The sequence below is a fragment of the Rousettus aegyptiacus genome, unplaced genomic scaffold, assembly GCF_014176215.1.
Source record: "Rousettus aegyptiacus isolate mRouAeg1 unplaced genomic scaffold, mRouAeg1.p scaffold_m13_p_4, whole genome shotgun sequence".
Lineage (NCBI taxonomy): Eukaryota > Metazoa > Chordata > Mammalia > Chiroptera > Pteropodidae > Rousettus > Rousettus aegyptiacus.
In genome coordinates this window covers 88,435,605-88,444,122 of record NW_023416307.1, presented here as the reverse complement: position 1 = coordinate 88,444,122, position 8,518 = coordinate 88,435,605, and positions in this window count along the sequence as shown.

The following is an 8,518-nucleotide window of genomic DNA, read 5'->3' as shown; positions in this document are numbered from 1 at the left end:
ACTCCTTATTTTCCCAAAACCATTACCCTGGGCCATTTTTTTGCTGTCAGTTTCACAAAAGAACTCTTGTTCAGAATGTTTGCTTATTTTAAAACTTTTTTTTTATAAGAGGAATTTCTGCAAGTGCTTTGTGCCAGAGTTCTCTATATATTTTCTACTTTTCATTTAATCTGCCAGAATTATAAGAAATTTGAAAAGCATGTTGAAATCAGTTATAATTCATCTTGTCCTATTTAATAATAATGTCTATAATTGCTTTTATATTTAGCAAATGTATGTGCCAAATATTTTATATGCAGAGAAAGAAAATGGAAAGAAATCAGTCAATTTTGGAAGACTTAGACACTTTGAAGCCAATGCACAGTCTTCTTATGAGCCCATGGACTTCAGATTATAAGAACTAGAAAAGCTGTCTAGGAGTCAATTGCATAGTCCAGCCTCAAAATGACAAATTAAAGTAGTAATTGTGAGGTTAATGAAAGATGTTAAATATGAAAAAGCATTTAATAACCAAAATCGTTCAGGATGTAAATAGGGAATAAAAGAGAAATAAAAGTAGAATGATGGACAAATCTTATATTTTTGGTTGATGACTTTCAGAGATCCTGGAAAAACCAGGGCTGGAGTAGATAAGAATGAGAACCCCGTGTAGATGCAGAAGCAGCACAATAATGACCAAGTAGCCATAGCTGTCAAGAGTTTAAAAATACATGTCTGGGAGGGTAGCCCTGCTGGCTTTAACATTGTACTCTCGTCACTGTAAATGCTACACGTTGCTTTTGTAATAGGTACTGACTATATCAAAGGTCATCACTGGTGAACATTTGCAGAATTCATCATGATTTCTTAAGCTTGGGCAGGAGATCCATCTAAGAGATCTGAGAACACCTCTCATTTCTTTGAGATAGTGCCTCGGAGGTTATTCAAAGGGAGATGTCCTAGGTGTGAAAAGGAGATGGTACAATGTAGGTAGAATATCATGAGCATTTTATAAGAGTAAGCAGAGTGTGGGCTGGAGCTATAAGCACACAGGGAAGACTCCAGTGCACTACAGTCAACCTCACTAACCACACTAGAAGTTTATTTTAGAGGAACAACTTCAAAGTGGTTTCTGAGATCAGCCACTGTGAAGAGGTATAAAGAAATCCAAAGCCATAATTGTGAATGAAACATACACAGTGTCTTGCTAGGCCATTGGCCACCATATGAAGTGTTCCATATCACTAATTATTCCGAAGTACTAAGTTTTGGAGTAGGATACACTTGTCGTCCTAACACATGTGGTAGGAATTTTGAGGTGAAAGTCAAGAGAATAACATCTTTTGTCACGTGGTACCTTAAAAATACTTTATAAAAGCCAACAACTAAACTGTTTACTTTCTGATCTCTCCCTTCTATTCTTTTTATCTCAGTTTGTGTCTTTGACTATATTTTATTAGACCTTGCCCATTTTTCACTTACGCCAAAATGCAATGACTTTTCAAATCTAGCCTCTCCGATGGTAGAAAAAAATAATAAAGCCTTGCTATTTCATGAAAGTTTTATACATTTTACATTACTTTATATGTATATACATTTTCAAGTACATTACAGAATTAAACGCAGATAGGATAAATGAAGGAGTTTCTTAGGGGTGGGATATCTTGGATTTTTAAGGACTTCCTTTACATACATTATAATTCACGAAACGTATAGTTTAGCCTTTATTCCTCATTGTTATTTTACATCAGTGAACATGGTTGTAAATATACATTAGACATGCCTCTCTTGGAATAAGCTATAGATACATTAGGACATTATACAAGAAAAAAGATTTATGTGGAAAGATTTATAAACAGGATTTCAAAGACTATCAATTTTCATAGAAAAGTTATTTTGTTTTTTCTTTTTCCCCAACAGATGTTTTAACGCAGTGAGAGAACTTCCATGGAACAAGATAGAGGGAAATCTATAGTTTTAGAGCAGGATCAGCAAACTTTTTCTGCAAAGGGCCAGATAGTGAATACATTAGGCTTTTTGGGCCATAGGATCTTCTATCACAAGCACTCAATCCTGTCATTGTAGTAAAAGCAACCACATATGTAAATGAATGAACATGGCTGTGTTCCAATAAAACTTAATTTATAATCACTGAAATGTGAATTTTATATAATTCAATATATCACAAAATAGTATTGATTTTGTTTTTTACCATTTAAAAATATAAAAACGTTCCTAACTCACAGACCATACAAAAACAGGCAGCGGACTGGATTTGGCTATAGTTTGCCTATGCCTCCTTTAGAGCTAAGCAACCCCGCTGGGTCCTTTGTCATAGAGACATGATCTAGACACAGGCATTCGGTGTCACATTAAATTGTGATCTAGCATATCAAATAAGAAAAGGAACAGTTTGAGGGTTTTCTTTCATTTCAAAATCCAGGATTAAATGGCCAAAAATCCTTTAAGAGATTTATCCTTAGTAGTCAGAACTTATTCTGGATGGCTCATAGTGATCTTGTAATTTGGAGTTTCTTTGTACAGTATTCTGTGAGACTCTTGCTGGGACACCACAGTGACATATTCCAGTATTGTCAAGATTCTAATGTAGTGCTAAAGGATGACTAGGCAGATAATTTAAAACTCTACAGTCCACAAGTAAATGCCTTCTTCCTTCTTGTTGTAATTCTATATTTAGGAAAGAGAAGATTTCCTTTTGACCATCAAGAGAACACTTAATCAAATTCCAGTGTGCTATAAGAATAAGTCATTTTGCATTTGAGGAAAATGACAAATCATGAAAGACAAAAGCACAGCCAAGACCCATCCGTAGGGATTAAAAAGGGTGTGATATGGGGTGAAGAGTTTAAACAATAAGATGAAGTCATGGAGGCAGCTTTGACTGAGATCAAATAAAAGCCTTTCATATTAAATTGAATTGATATAAGCTCAGGGATCATTAGCTTAAAGCAAAAATATCAACAATAAGACTAAATATTCAAGAAGAGGTATTTTAATTCCTGATATCTCTCAACACTTGAGCTCTCAGGCAAACATTCCTGAAATTTTCATATGCCTTTTTTCACCCCATTAAACCTGATTTAAGTTAGGGAAGTCATATCTGCAAATGTAGAGCAGCAAGAGTTTTCCACATCAGGTAAACCCGATCAAAGAAATCCTCATTGTGGAGACGGAAAGAGTTGAAAGAATTCACAAAGATCAACTTTTCTTTTCTGTACAGAAGTTAAATACCATACCAGAAGGAAAGTAGGATGTTGGTCATTCATAAGCTAGGATAGAAGCACCCCGAGTCTTAATAAGAAAAATGGCTAGAAACTGCATGACGCCTACATATATTTAAAATCAGTTTTTCTTTCTGGTTAATGTGAAAACAGAAAATTTTATGTTTAATTAAGTTTATGTTTTATTCTTTTATAGTTTTAACCCTTTTTTTCGTCCACAAAGGAATGTAACTGAGTCAAAATAGAACTGACTATTCACTATTTAAAGCTAAATTCGTCATTTAATAGATACAATATATATAACACACTGTATATGTAACAATATATACAATAACAGATACAATCTATAAGAAACTCTTGATTAATCTCACAGACATTTATATAAAACAATATGTCAGCTAGTGCTGAGGTTAAACATCCTCCACTAAAGTTAAAACGTAGGACAGAATTTTTCCTGTTAGGACAGAATTCTCCTTGTTTGGACCAAGAGTTTTTAACTTGGATCTGAGAACTCCAAAAATATAGCTCATAGATATGTCACTTTCTAACAATGTCAAGGAATACAGAAAATACGCCTATGGAATGATTTCAGAGTCTAGAAACAGGCCCATTTACCTATAAATTATTACATGGAATGTGATTCACATGTTCGTCTTTGATGCAGTCATTACCTCCATCAATGACATTTCTAGTCTATTTCTGCACCGTGCGCTCCACAGAAAGAGTGACATCATGAAGGGGCACAGTCTTCACTTTGAGGAGTTATCTAATGAAGAGAACATAATAAATGACCAATCATTACCTTTATCACACTTACATACACAGGATTACACACCTAAATGGCCATGTATGAAGATAGGCGTACATTTATTGTTGCTTCAGTTTTGAAAAATAATACCTGTCTGTTGTTAAAGTGCTAAAAATATAATTATATAAAAATAAGAATTAACTGTATTCTCAGCAAAATAAATGTGTTTGATATTTTGGTGATTTTCCTTTCTCTTTTTAAAAATATATCTATTTTTATAATAGAGACACATTTTTATTTTATTGTATGTCTTTATAATTTAAACATATATTTTGATTATTTGCACACATTTCATATTCATCCTACTTAGTGTTTCAAATATGTATCTTTATTCATCCACTACTTGTTGGTTTCCTGCAATACGTGAGTCCCCGTTCTAGGCGATGTAACGCAGAGGTGAATTACACAGATGTTCTTCCCTTGGGAAGCTCATGGTCAACTGGGGGTGGAGGAGATGGGCAATAAATGAAAAACAATTAGGGAGTGTGAAAATGTCATGAAAAATCAGATGTTATATATAGAGATAGGAAACTTGTTTTAGATAAACAGGTTTGGGAAGGTCTTCTGAGAAGGTAGCATTTAAACTTAGACCAGAAAGTTAAGAAAGATCTGGACATGTGAAAATTTGAGAAAAGAGTTATTCCAGAAAAAAAGCTTAGGAAGTTCCCAGGAAAGAAAGAGCCTAGAGTGTCCCAAGAATTGACACGGAGCGTTTATAGTAGGAGTTACAGTGGTAAAGGGATACCGAGTGTCACAGGACGACATCAGAGAGGTGGACAGAGCCAGGTCATACGAAATCTTGTAGGCCCTGGTTAAGAACCGGGTTATAACCTAAGAGTAATGCTATAACCTAAGAGTAAGGTTATAACAGGATTATAACCTGAGAGATTTAAACAGGTGAAAGACTTCACTGGTATGTGTTTTAAAAGATCACTTCAGCTGTTTAACAGCTGTGAATGAAGGGAGGTAAGAATGGAGAGACCATTTAGAAGTGTTGTACTTGTTTAGATAAGAAAGACTAGTGGTGAGAGTATGTGGTGGCTGAAAAATTGACTCTTACTGGAAATTACTGTGTGACTATCGCTGTGGGCACGTAGGCCTTTGATTATAGGAACATAACATTCTAAACAAGCTTTCTGCTTCTGTACCTCCGCTTACACACCTGACCTGTGAGTTGACAGGTAATGAATAGAAGAAAGATAGACCTTTGTGTTTAGACAGAATGAAGAATGGGGTTTTGGGCTTAAAAACCCTGTACCTCTACATTTCAGGACTGCTTAATTTGGGGTCTGCGTGCCCCTGGCAGACCCAGCTGGCTGAATAAAGAGTGTTTCCTATAACTCGCCGAGTTCTGGTGGTCCTGTGTGTCTTTCGGGGGCTGGTGGCTACAACATTTGGAGGTCCCAGCGAGATCTCAGGGAGTGGCCCTGAGATTTAAGACGAGACTGGCCTCCCAAGCGGTTGCTATCTCTGTTACAGATTCAAAGGGGTGGCCAACCTGAGATGTTCCAGGGCCCTTGAATGCCATGACGGAGTTAATGCAATCGTCAAGGATGCAACTTTGAGGACACACTCTTTGTTCCTGGTCCTGACGAGAATCTGGAATCTCTGAGGCCTTGGAGTCTGGATAAAAAGTACCTTCCTGGTTCTGTTGACCGGTCATTGGGGGTCCATGGAGAGACTGGACGCAGTCATATCTCCTCGACCATGGCCAGGCCGCGGGACGTTGCCTCCTGTGCTTTGTTGTCCGGTTCTGTTTATTGTCTCTGGTCCTGTCTCGGTTGTAGGTGGCGGACTTCTCTGGGTCCACCTGCACCTCAGTAATTGTTCTCATCTGAGTATCTGGTTTGTGTTTTCTGTTTTGTGTTTTCTGCACAAGCAAGCAATGGGGGGAAGCCTGAGTTCACAGAAGACACCCTTGGGGTGTCTCCTGCGACATTTCAAAAAGAAGGGTTTGTAGAGGGAGCTAACTATGGTACAAAGTTTTCTCCAGGCAGACTAAGAACATTGTGTAAAGTTGAGTGGCTGTCTTTTGATGTAAACTGGCCTCCCGAGGGCTCTTTTGACAAGGGTTTGGTGAGGAATGTTTGGAAGGTTGTCACGGGAGACCTGGGACATCCTGATCAGTTTCCCTGCATTGACCAATGGTTAAACCTTGTTCAGAACCCCCCTCCTTGGCTCTGCTGGTGTGCCCTTTCTCTGGGGGAGCAGGTTTTAGTTGTGGGCACCCCGAAAAATGCAGCAACTAAATCTCCAAGATAGCCAAGTCCCTCAGTCCTCCAATCTCCACCGGAGGACAGTGACCTTTCCCCGCCCTATAATCCAGGACAACAGAGGCCAAATAGCACTGCCTTACCTCCTCGGATGGCCAGCAGGTAACCCCTATGGGCCTCTTGCTCCTGCTCCAGGCAGGGCACCAGCTGATACCACCACCCCAGCCATCCTCCCCTTGCGAGAAGCACCACCCCAGGGACATCACACAGACAGACCCTTTATGGTTTACGTGCCTTTCTCGACTAGTGACCTGTACAACTGGAAGGCACACAATCTGCCTTTCTCTGAGAAACCCCGGGCATTAATGGGACTCTTAGAAAGTGTCGTTCAGACTCACTGCCCCACCTGGGACAATTGCCAACAGCTTTTAATTACCCCCTTGACCTCAGAAGAACATGGATGCATTCTACGAGAAGAAGGAGAGTTGAGGAAGCAGGGGAACAGATTGAGGAGGAATTTCTCTCCACCTACCCAGACTGGGGACACAATTCTCAGGCAGGGAGAATGGCATTAGATCAGTACCACTAGATTCTAATTGGGAGAATTAGGATGGCTGCTCGCCAGCCAACTAACCTTTCTAAGGTAACTGAAGTTATACAGGGAGGGACCTCAGGAATCCCCTGGAGCACTTCTTGAAAGAAGCTTACTAGGTATACACTCCCATTAATCCTGAGGCCCCTGAGAACCAGCAGGGAATTAATATAGCCTCTGCTACTCAGGCAGCCCCTAATATCCGAAAAATTAGAAAGTTTTGCAGGGATGAACCTGTCCCAACTTGTTGAGATAGCCCAGAAGGTGTTCAACAACAGGGAGGCACCAGATGACCCCAAATGTATGGCTAAAATCCAAAGCTACTGTCATCAACCCAGCCAATCTGTTGCCAGACTCAGACCCCGAGACCTCCGTTCATGACTGCACGGATTTCACAGATGCTGTGTATTCCTCGTGGCCAGACCTCAAAGACTCCCCTCTGCCTGAGGCCAATGAAGTTCTGTTCATGGATGTGAGCAGCTTCATACAGGAAGAAAGGAGATATGTTGGGGCAGGGGTCGTAACTCTAGCTGGCACTATCTGGTCACAAGCTCTTCCCAATAGGACTTCTGCTCAAAAGGCAGACTCATCACCTTCATTGAGGCACTAAGATGGGAAAAGGATAAGGCAGTCACAATATACACTGACAGCCGATAAGCCTTTGCCACTGCACGTGTGCATGGAGCCATCTACAAGGAAAGAGGGCTTCTGACTTCAGCTGGGAAGGACATTAAGAACAAGGAGGAGATCTTAGCCTTACTTGAAGCCAAATGGATGCCTAAGGTTCTGGCTATTGTTCTTTGTAAAGAGCATCAAAAAGGAAATAGTCCTGAGGCTGAGGGAAACCAAGGAGCAGATGCAGAGGCAAGAGCAGCGGCCACAAGGCCAGTGGGGCCCCCACCACATCTACTGACTATTGTCCCTTACCCAGAATTGCCTCTGTTTCAAGATAAGGGAGCCACTAGGAAGCAACAGGGTTGGTGGATGACCCCAGATGGCAAAATCAGGCTCTCACGGGCTGTCAGAAGGACTCTCCTCCACCAACTACACCAGACAACACACCTATGGTGAACTACGATGCTCCAGAAGGGAGAAGAACCGCAGAGGAGACTGCCTCACGATGCCCAGCTTGTGCCCAAGTTAATCCAAAGAAGGGGAAGATAGAAGAACCTGGGCATAGAGAAAGAGGAACTTATCAGGGGGACCACTGGGAAGTCGATTTCACTGAGGTAACCCCGACTGTGGGGGGCTACAAATATTTACTTGTTTTTACAGAAACCTTTTCAGGATGGGTAGAGGCCTTCCCTACCAGGAAAGAGACTGCCTTAGTAGTTACTAAGAAACTACTACAAGAAATCCTCTCTCAATCTGGTCTCCCCAGAACTTTAGGGTCGATCGATGGGCCAGCCTTCATAGCAAAGGTATCACAGCAATTGGCTAGCTACCTAAATTTGCGATGGAAACTCCACTGTGTCTATCGGCACCAAAGTTCGGGCCAAGTAGAGCAAATGAATCAGACTCTAAAGGAGACATTAGAAACTGGTGGGACCTGGGTAGAACTTCTACCTTTGCTCTTCTTCAAGCCGGTTGGACTCTGTATATTAATGGATTTGAACAACCAAAGTGACTCCATCTTAGGTATAAGACTCCATTTTAAGCACAGGCCAGTTCCTGGAAAAGCCGC